At 37.7% G+C, this 11539-nt stretch overlaps 1 long non-coding RNA gene across 1 annotated transcript in view; it reads left to right on the plus strand.

The window, feature by feature from the left end:
• Positions 1–1957: 1957 nt before the first annotated feature.
• The window catches only part of LOC109118144, a 23099-nt gene continuing 13517 nt past the window's right edge, over positions 1958–11539 (plus strand). Inside the window, exons 1-2 of the long non-coding RNA XR_002025443.1 lie at positions 1958–2032; positions 5869–5975. This is a non-coding gene — a long non-coding RNA (uncharacterized LOC109118144). The remainder of the gene's footprint in view (positions 2033–5868; positions 5976–11539) is intronic.

Below are 11539 nucleotides of genomic sequence, written 5' to 3' on the forward strand. Positions count from 1 at the left end.
CCAGAGTTCAGAAGTTGCAGAAGGAAAGTACAGCAAATGTCTTTAGTGCCCCACCCATGTCTTCTCGGTACTCACTGTTATCTTAAAGTGGTGGCTTCTGCCACTGTGCCTAAAAGGCTTGCTCTGGCTGGGCTTGCACATATGACAGTTGGAAGCTGCTGTGTAATCTATGCCTTCAGGAGCAGAGGTCAACTGAGGACAGATGAAAATTATGAAAAACAAAAAACTCTCCAGTAGTGTAACTCTAAGGAATGGTCTATGCTGTCTCTCAGTGGTCTCCCAGCCCCCCTAGTAATAATAACTGGGTCATGAATGCATCCTGTCTGTGGGCTGCCTTTCCTTCCTGATCTCAGGCCCCCATTCCCCTACTGAGATGCCTTCCTAATAGTTTACTTGTATTCTGGTCCTTTTCTCAGAATCTAATTCTGGAAGAATCCAACCAAAGACAAAAAGAAACATCACCTTTGTGGTGGTAGGGCATATCTTTTTGAGAACTGATACTAAAAGCATTTTAAGGAGTTGCCTATAGTTAATGAAGAATTCTGATTTTTCACATTGTATAGAAACACAAGGCTCCTCTTACAGGGAGGATGGGGCCATCTGTTTTAGTAGAAGAAAGGGAGTTACAAGAAGAAGGGGCTGTTTGGCTTGGTGGTGCATGCCTATAATCCCAGCATTCTGGAAGGCTGAGGCAGGAGGATCACAAGTTCAAACCCATCCTGGAAAATTTAGCAATTTAACAAGGCCCTGTCTCAAAATAAAAAATGAGAAAAGAGCTGGGGATGTAGCTCAGTGCAAGGGCATTGGGTTCAATTTCCAGTACTAAGGAGAAAGAGCCTGGATCTCAGGCAGGAATCCCTGTCCTACCTGACTCCACTGAACAGGCTGGGATTGTGAAGATTCCCAGGCCTCCTTGAAGGGGGCCTCTAAGAGCCTGGGATACAAGGAGAGTTCAGCTCAAGCACCAGGAACTGCACCAGAGGTCACAGTGGTAAAAGATGATTACACTGATTTTTTCCATTATCTTTAAATTTTTTGCAACCTGGGTATTGACTTTAGCTACTCTCTTTACTCTTCTCGTACCTAGTGCTGTTTTTCATCTCATATTAAGTATCGGGAAAAAGTTTGGCTCATAAGTCATATAATATCCAACAGTAAATTCCAGATAGAATAATGTAATAGACCTTAATTTTTCTTCCTGGTGCTGTGGATCAAACCCAGGCCCTTGCCCATGAAGTACACATACTACCACAAAGCTACATTGCTAGTCCTTGACCCTGATTATTAAATCAACTATGTAAGTAGTTGTGCATGCCTATAATCCCAGCACTCTGAGAGGTTGAGGCAGGAGAATTATAAGTTCAAGTCCAGCCTAGGCAATTTAGGGAGAACTTGTCTCAAAATTAAAAAGGGCTCAGTAGTAGAGTGTCCCTGGGTTCAACCTCCAGTATCCACCCCCCAGCCAATTTACTAAAAACTATAAATGAATACATGGTTTTAAAGACAGCATTCTCCAGAGCCAGTGATTAAAATGATCAGTCTCAGCTGGGCATGTAGCTCAGTGGCACTGTGCCTTCCTGGCAAGCTCAAGGTTCTGAGTTCAAAAAGAAAGAAAGAAAGAAACAGAGAGAGAGAGAAAGATCAGTCCCTAAACCCTCTTGGTAAAAACTGTACTGGTAAAATCTACCAACAGTTATCTTCTCAGTCAGTCAGAAGAATGCTGTGCTCCTGGGGAGAGAAGGGGCCTAAGAGGCTCTTTCTAACTGAATGGCAGGAGTATCCTGACCAAAACTGATTCCAATTATAGAGGAATCCAAATTCTCAGGTGTCAAAAAAATTAGTCTCCTAGGAACTGATGCAATGGAAAATATTTCATTTTTAAACAAACAGGAAAGACAACCTAAGGAAGAGGAAGTTTCACTTCCATTTTGACTAAATTTCCATAACCACTGGAGAACCCAGAGTTCCGTGTTGTGAGAATAGTAAATTTGATCACCTTTCTGGGTCCCCAGCTTCCTTATGCAGAACGCAGGTATGGAATTTTTTACTCATTTTTTCAGGGACACTTTGTGGGGAAAATGTGAATGTCAGAAAAGTCTGAAAACAGAGAACCTATAAATCAGAGAGGGAGAACTAGAATGTGGAAGATAACAATAAATTACTTACTGGCACACAAAGTCTTAGATCCAACACACATTCATTTTGCTTTTTTAGTCAGAGAGGCCTCTGAGGCTCATTAGAGCCTGGAATTACTTCATACACTGGGCTGGAAATTTGAAAGGAAAGTTTCAAGGGAAACTTCCAAATCCACCAGCTGGTTTGTTCTTCATTAGATGTTAACTTGACCATTTTACTTCTTAGAATCGGGCTGAATTCAGCACTGGCTGAGCCAAATACTGCCTCTGTCTCTGGCAATTCTTGGTGTTGTCAGTGTAGCTCTGTGTGTGGAAAGGAGAAGAATATGGCCTATTGTCCTGTCAGATGCAAGCAAATTATAGTCCTGATTCAACAACAACAAAGCATCTATCCTCCATGCAGGGAAAATAATGAGAGACTAAAATAATGAAGCTAGATTAACCTTTTGTGATGTGACACTTTGCTTTTACAGAAATTTACGTTTGTGGTTTGTGATTAGAAAGGGGGAGAAAAAGAAAGGCAAGTAAAAAGAAAAGAGAATTCTGAAGCTGATATGATTTGTAATTTTCTGTTTTGAGGGCTGTGCTAATCATGATAAAATCGCTCTGTTCAGAGCAAGGCATGGTATTGCACATCTATAGTCTCAGCTACTCAGAAGGCTGGGCAGAAGATCAATTAAGAGTTCAAATGCAATAGTACATAAAATCCTAATGAGATAACTGACATTGTGAAATGGGAAGCAAGGGGCTAAAGGTGTAGGGAAGGTGGGATGGGTAGGGGAAGGGTAATAAGGGCAAAGAAAAAAATGTGAGAAAATGAAAAGATGGAAATAAAATGTTTGTAAATGGGGAGGGGAGGAGGGGGTGAAGGGAGGGCAGGGACAAGGGGAAAAAATGAGAACCAAGACCTGCCATGTAGAGGTACAAGATCCCAACAATCAATGTAACTGTACTATATTCCTAAAATGTACCAGTAAATTCAATTATTTAATAATAATAAAAAAAGAGTTCAAGGCCAGCCTGAGCAATATATGAGAGCTGGTCTCAAGAAAAAAAATCTACTCAGACTAAACTGATAGTCTTGAAAGAGGAAAGAGAGTTTGAAATAGTAAATTTTTATTCCTGTTATATGGCTACACATGACAAAAGTCGATCCTTCTTTCTATCATTCTGTACCTCAGGGAAATCAATACCCAGTATAAACAATACCACTGATACAATTAATTTATCATTATTTATAGTCATAGACAATCCTTATTAAGGAAGGCATGGAAGACTGAGATAAAGTGCTGATGAGTCATATGTAGAAAACACTCTCAACAGAGCACAGTGCACACCAGTAATCCCAACCCTCTGAGAGGCTGGGGCAGAATTGAGAGATTCTAGCTAGCCCAAGCAACTTAGTGACTTAGTGAGACCCTGTTTGAAAATAAAAGCTTTTTTTGGGGGGGTACTGGGGATCGAACTCGTGACCTTTTGCTTGTGAGGCAGGCAATGGCACCACGAGTTAAATTCCTGGTCCAATAAAAGCATTTTTAAAAAGGGCTGGGTAGGGAATGTAGATCAGTGTGAAAGCCCTGGATTCAATCTTCAGTACAGCAAAAACAAAAACAAAGCTCCACTAATAAATTTTATTTGATTTCTATGTATTCATAATGAAATACTTTAATATGAACCTATGGAAGTTTTCAGTTCTTTGTACTCTTCTTAGCCCTCTCCCACTGTTAGTGGCACTGAGGGGTTTTGTTACGCACAATTTCTAAAGTATGGTCTGAACAGTGAAAATGCACAGAAAATTGAGTCCTTACCTAGCTCTGACTTTTAAAAACCTAGCTTTGAGGGCCGGCGATTTAGCTCAGTGGCACCACACCTGCTTTTCAAGTGCAAGGTCCTGAGTTTGGTCTCCAGTACCCCAAACAAACAAACAAACAACTTGGCTTTGAAGATCTAAAGCCAAGTAAGGAGTGAGCCCAGCTCCCTGTGCCCTCATAAGCAATAAGTACCATGTTTTTTTTTTTTTTTCTTTTGATACTAGCGGTTGTTAGAAAATGGTTTCTGTTTTTCCGTAGCTGTCAGTCATTTGTAGTTTTCATTTGTGAATTGCCTATTTTACGTTCTTTTGCCATTTTTGTACTGGAGTATCTCAGATCGCTTTTTATTTCTATATTAATATATCATAGGCATCTAGCAAATATTTTCTCAGTTTGATACTTCACTTTTAATTTAGTGACCTTTTGGATCTATAGAGCTTAATATTTTTATAGAATCAAACCTGTTTTTTCCATGTCGCTTCAATGAGGCCTCTGAAATTTAAAACAGCTGTTACCCTTAGAGTTGATGAAAATATCTATTCATCTATTTTGATGGCAGTTTTTTTTTAAACAAACACATCAGAAACTTTATGTATTACATCAATAAATATTTTGAGTGTTCATCTGTGTCTGACAAAACATAGGTGATAATGATAAAATAACCACAATATTTAGAGTAGTAACAGCAGGCAATTTCCATATAGCTGGGGACTATGGAAAAGATGGTGAAACTGCTCTCAGTGCAAGACTGGACCTATGGGAAGTCGGTCAGGATTGAGACACATTGGCATTTCTCCAACTCTTACCTTTGTTCTCAGAGAATTCTCTCGAGTTAACTTGATAACATAAACCAATTTCTGCAACAGGCTAAATCTGATTAACCATCAGGCATTATTCATGCTGCAGCTATCAGGAAAAAAGTCACCAGAAATAAAGGATCCAACACAACTATTTTTTAAAAGATTTAGAAAAACAACAAAATATACGCTCACCAAGATTTCAAATCAGGATGCAGGGCTGTCTGATGTGATTCAGACTTGGCTGTTGTACAACAATTAAAGGATACCTTAAAATGATCAATCTTACAGTTCAAGAAGTGGAAACTGAAACATGAAGATACCATTTTAATAAGTGACTATGTTTTAAATACAGGATCCATTTGCACCAATGGTGCCAGTACAAGTTAGTATAATTCTCAGAAAGATAATTTCACCATATTTATCAAAAGCTTTAGCAATTCTTTTTGCTTTAGCAATATTTATAGCCTTTAGCCCACCAACTCTGCTTCTTAGAATTTATTTAATGTGAATAGCTATAGTAAAAACATGCCTACAAAATTTTATAACAAAAATCATAATCAAAATAGCTGGAAAAAATGTGCAGGGGCCTCATTAAATAATTAAGTAGCATACAGTCATCTACTCATTTAAAAAGTCAAACATTTGAGTACTAACTTATGGTAAAGGAATTTTCAATGTATTTTTCCTTCTGAACACTAATATATTAGTGTAAGAGAATTATAGGTTTTTTTCTCTTAATGACTTTCTGAATTTTTACTTTTCTTCTTTTTTTCTTTTTTACAAGAAAGGGTGCCATGTGTTCCCCTTGAGCAGTGTGTTTGGGGAAATCTGAAAGTGGGAAGGGGGAGGCTGCTGGGGGAGGGGGAGAAAGGAGAGGCTCAGTGAACTCCAATCTCCAAGGGGGTTGTTACGTATACCTGCCTTTCAGGTCATTCAAAGGCTGGGGAGGTGCTGGGCCCAATGGGCAGGATAAGAACTGCTGTGTGACTGCATGGTTTTCTGCTGTGCCTGCGCAGTAGCCTCACAAGGGGTCCAATGAATCACTGTACTCTGGGTCCTAGGGCCATTTGGCCCATGCAAACTGCCCGTTAGTGATTCAGAGATGCTCTTATTTCCTGATAGGTTATCACCCTGGAAACACATGCCTGGCACTTGGACATTTGTATGCCTCAGGACACTCCTGGATAGCTGACACAAGAGGAAACCATTTCCAACTGCTGCTATGGTTTGTAAGTTGGAGAGTGTGATGGTGAATTTCATATCAACTATGTAAGATTCTGGCACCTAGACATTTGATCAAACACATCTGGACATTGCCATGAAGGTTTTTGATGTAATCACATTTAAATGAGATTTTGAATAGAGTGGATTACTCTGTAAGTTGGTTGTTTAAATCAGTTGAATTCCTTAAGAAAAAAAAAAAACAAAAAACTGAGGTCCTCCACAGGAGACTCCTGCCACAGACTGCCTTTACAGTTGAGTGCAAGTCTGCTCTTTCCTTTGTCTGCAGTGTACCAGTTTATCCTGCAGAATCTGGACTTGTCAGATGCCACAATCATAAGTCAATAAATGTTTCTTCACGGCCCTCCCTTCTCTAAATCCTTTTTTCCCATTGCCTCTCTTCTGGAGAACCATAGGCACTACAGTAAGAACTCAAATCCTTTTATTTTGGGCCTAGACTGAGGTAAGCAGTGGGGAGTAGGGTATCTCCATTATTTCTATTGGCAGGTATATGACAGAATCATGGTGTTTCTAATAAAACACCTAAATAGTTCTATTTGTGTGATGTAATGAAATGCACCAATGTTTTGTGTTCTTCTGATTTTCCAGAAGGCTTGCTACTTACATTCACTTGAAAACAAGTGATCTGACCATACAGGGAGATAAGACTTCTTGAGGAACTCACTGTCTTGCTTTTCAAGCCAATAAAGTCCCTTGGGAGAAGTGGTCTGGCTCTTTTTTAGGAATTGTTTTCAGAAAATAACATAATCCTAAAACTGAGTCTAAGTTTAATAAAATGCTTTACCATACAGTATGTTTTAAATTATCTCAATTCTTGAGTAAGGTAAGAGAGGAATTATTCTTATGACCCTTGTAATATGCAAAAGAAACAGGATAAAGAAATGGCTTCATATCCAGTCTATTCAACTTGTCTATGACAAAGCCAGGACAAGAAACCAGTTCTTCTAGGCTTCATCCAGCACTTTTTCTTACTATCCATACCCACACATGGCCAGGTCAGCAAACTCTTTGACGGGAGATGAAAGTGCCAACTCAGCATCTTTACAAGGACATTTATCAATGGCTTTTGACAATGAGATGAAAAGGAAGTTGAGATGGCAGAGATACCTGGGGAGCTTAGGCTTGGGGTACAATGGTGAGTCACCCCCATTTTCTACAGGATGAACTCAAGACTTTTCTTCCTTTTTTTCCTCAACTTGTCACATAAGACGAATTCACACAGATCTTAAATTGGGAAATAATTCATAATCACCGAGTGTAAACTCATCACTGTTCTATGAGTTCATTCATATCTTTTATTATAGGTCTGTCTAATCATGTGTTAGACTACAAGACCCTGAGGGGTAAAGACTTGGTCTTTTTCTGTGCACTTACTCAACTAAAATTTATTGCAGGCATATCTTCTGCTGTAATGCATTAAAGTCTGTGCAGAAAAAAAAAGTTCCCAATCTAATGGGGAAATATACATAGCCAGTAATTATAAAGTTATAAAAGCTTGTGAAGCAGAAGGAAGAACCACTGAGCTAAATCCCTGGGCCTGCAGTAACTTTCTTGTCAAACACTGAAACTACAATCATTATTGTGTGACTACAAATAATTTTTGTTATTAATACCATATGGATCCATATCATTATATTGAAGTCAATGAAAGATAGTTTTTAAAACAACCTTTTATTGATCCTTCATAAAACATGAACCATTTTACTTTAAAACTTTAGATAATATAAACACAACAATAAAAAATGTGCCCAGAGGTAACTCATGATCATATATGTTAAATTTACAGCCCTTTTCCATGCATATGTGTAAACAAATGCTTTTAATTCTATACATATGTATTTGTATCCTCACTTATAAACATCGATTTGACATTTATTACATACATACATCTATATCATTTTAAATAATTACACAGTATTCTCTGAGACGGATACTTCATAATTTATTTTCTATTATTGAACATTTAGGTAGTTTCTAATTCTTTCATTACAAAAAGTGAAGAGATGAACATCTGTGTGTGAAGATATTTGTGCAATTACTTCATTAGGATTTACTTGTGAAAGTGAGTCAAACATTATGAGCATGTTGAGGTTTGTGGAGGTAATATCTCCAAATAACCTTCAGAAAGTCTACCTTTTACATCTACCACTTGGGTCTTAGTGTTCATTTTCCACACTTTTGTCAGGACATTAGTAGTAGTAGTCATAGTAGCAGTAGTAGTAGTAGATTTACCAAGTAGAAAGCAAATTATATTACTTTTCCTTTTCCACTAATGAGATTGAACTTAAAGAAACAAAACAACTCTGAGGGATAATTTATACACCATAAATTGAAATGTAAGTGTACAACTAACACCACAATCCACTTTTAGAAGGTTTCTTTACTCTAGAAAGTTTCTCCATCCCCGTTTACAGATAATCTATGTTCTTACTCCTGGTCCTAGAAAACCACTATTTTATTTTTGTTTCTATGAAGTTTGCCCTTTCTAGTTACCTCATCTAAACAGAGACATAGAATATAAAGTCTTTTGCCTCTGGTTTCTATCATTTAGCATGCTTCTGAGGTTTTTCCGCGTTGTAGCATGTTATCTATCAGTTGTTTGTTTCTGAACTTTTCTCATGTTTATAAGCAGTTTTCTCTCTGTTACAAAGCCCTTGCTCATTTTTTATAGAGGAAGAGCATAGTCAGGTTCTTATTAAATAAAGAGAATTCTGGTAGCACTGGGAAAGATGACTCTTATCTTTGCCTTTCCAAATCAAGGACAATCAATGTTTCCTGCATTGGATGTGGCTTTATATATCAGCAGTGTAGGAAAGTATGGCACTGAGAAATATTTATATGAATCAAGTTTTACTTTTCTCTCTTCAAGGCATGTCATAAATTTTTAATTTGTTTTCAAACAAATTTTCAACTAATCTTAAAGGAGTATAAACAGTGGAATATAAATGTTGCCTTAAAGTTTGTTGCTTTTTGTAGCTTGTTTTCTGCATCAAGAGTCCTTAAAAGGATCTTCATCCTTAGGACAGACTAACAACTATTTGAAAAATAAACAGTACTCTTTTGACTAATATGTCTGTAAAGATTTTTTTTTTTTTTTTTTTTTAATGTGACTGCCTGCAAGACCGATCTCAGGTAAAAACTCTCCAATCTGAAAAAGAAAAATGTCCAATTTGATTCCAAATTAAGCACTAGTGAATTTGTATCCCAAGCTATTTTGTTAAATCCCAGTTTGACTCTTAGAGAAATTAAAAGTTCAATCTGATGAAAGTTAAAGTTCTTAGCAGAGCATGGTCATCCATCTCTGTAATACTGGTACTTTGAGAGGCAGAGGCAGGCAGATTTCAAGTTCAAGCCCCACCTGGGCAATTGATACCCTGTCTCAAAATAAAAGGGCTGGGACTGGAGCTTAGTGTGAAGGCCCTGAGTGTAATACCAGTGGTTGCAATTCTTAAAGATAGCAGAGAAACTCAAAGTTTGACATATGAAACAGAGTGGCTGAAATTTTTCTTCATTACTCCTTCAGCCTTTGAACATTCTCCTCTCAGATATCTGAATGGTTTATCTTAAAGCTCAAAAAAGCTTTTCCTCACCTGTATGAATATTTTCCTAATTTGGGGATCCTAATTTTGTACATTTTTCCTTAAAGAGGGAATTCCAAACTATATAAGCTTTAGAGCCTGGTTCTGTCCCTGTACCCTATTCTAAAAGGTTCTTTGTAGGTAGGATTTTTTACCTCATAGTTCAGTATATCGTTCTACTAGTCTTTTTTGGTATGATTTATCCTAGATATATTTTTAGAAAAATTTGTTATGAAATTAATAATCTAACAACATAAATGATTCACCTACAATCCACACCTTCATAGGTTACCCATGTCTGTTTTTCTGCAGCACCTTCCAGCTTTCTTTTTTGGTACTGGAAATTGAACCCAGGGCCTCACATGTTAGGTTAAGTGCTCTAACCACTGCACCACATACCCAGCCCTCTTTTTTTATGTTGTGACAGGGTCTTGCTAAGCTGACTGGTCTCCAACAAATCCTCCTGCTTCAACCTCCAAGTAGCTAGATTATAGGAGTGTACTACTGCACCAAGCTTCTTCCAGTTTTTGTCCACATAATTTAATGTGGCTGTAATTACTCTCAGATTTTACACTGATAAACATGGCTCACTTTACAAAGTCCCATTTACTGAGTCACTATGCACTCCTTAGAACATGTGTATAATGCAGCTTTATCACTCATGAATCAGGACAGCAGGAAAGGGTGAACATCTGGCACTTTAGTGGCATCAGAGGAAGAGGGTCTAGTTGCTGGTTCAGGAGGGTGAGCAAAGGATGCTAAGGTGACAGAGTTACATCTGGCTTGTTCACTACTGTATGCCTGGTACTTGGCACAAGATCTGGCATCCACGAAGTACTCAACTATTGATTGAGGGAAACTAATTTTGAATTTGACTGACCCAAATTAGGCGGGTATGGAATAAAATGTAATGGCGATTAACTTACTATTTTCTACTAGAGTAGAATCTAGGCTAAATAAAAAGGGTATGCTGAATAACTGCTATGACTAAATGTAACTGGATCACTTGAGATTTACAGAAAGCCAAAGAAAAAGTGTGGCAAGAGCTCCTTCTCATCCCTATCTCATGCCTGTACTATATGATTTGAGGTAAGCAGAGAATGGAGACATTCTCTAAAAAGATACAGCCTTACTTTAGCTTTTCAGAAGAGGTGGGAAATCAAGAAAGATGAAAATTCTAAACAGATTCGAAAAGAAAGTAATTTTACCTAAGGAAGCAAGGAAATCAGAGATCTTTATAGGCTTAGAAATGGCTCTGGGAAATTATGACACGAAGCTTTCTGCCGGGAACTGGGCTACACTTATCTGAAATGTTTTCATTGTGCTTAGAGGGAGAATTCACACATTTATTGTCCTAAGGGGATTCTCCTTTTAGGTCTCAGTTAACATAATGTAATGTATGTCTTTCTAAAATATCCAAACACAAGGGAGGTCTCCTTGCAGCCTGACTGTGAGACGCAGGTGCAGTCACTTGAGTAGTTTGACACTGCATAAGGTAGACTCTAGCTTCTTCCTGCCCTGGGGCCAGTACTAAGGCATTACCATTTCCCAGCAAAACTGAATCCAATAAAATCCTAGAGATGTTTTTCTTCAGAATGATTCTGATTTAATTTCTTCTTTTCTATAAAAAGACAAATTACATTGCAGAGAATACTGTTTAGATTATGAGGTTCCCATCACTGCTGTTTTGCAATATGTGTTTATATAATCTTAAGTGGAGCTGGCACTTGACTATAAAACTGGGGCTAGCCAGGCTATTTTGTGTGTATATGAGGGATTAATTTCATTTGGATCACAAAATAATGAAGTAGTCTACTGTTTAGGATCAACCAGCTTTGGAACTGCCTTTGGACATTTGAATTGGGATGAAACTGTTACAAAAGCAAATAAATAAACAAACCCCACCTGCTTCCTGATTAGAAAAAGCAGTTAGTGCTTTTTTTTCTTTTTCTTTTCTTTTTTTTTTTTTTTGT

Source organism: Fukomys damarensis, unplaced genomic scaffold (genome assembly GCF_012274545.1).
Source record: "Fukomys damarensis isolate Sample0158 unplaced genomic scaffold, DMR_v1.0_HiC HiC_scaffold_1, whole genome shotgun sequence".
NCBI lineage: Eukaryota > Metazoa > Chordata > Mammalia > Rodentia > Bathyergidae > Fukomys > Fukomys damarensis.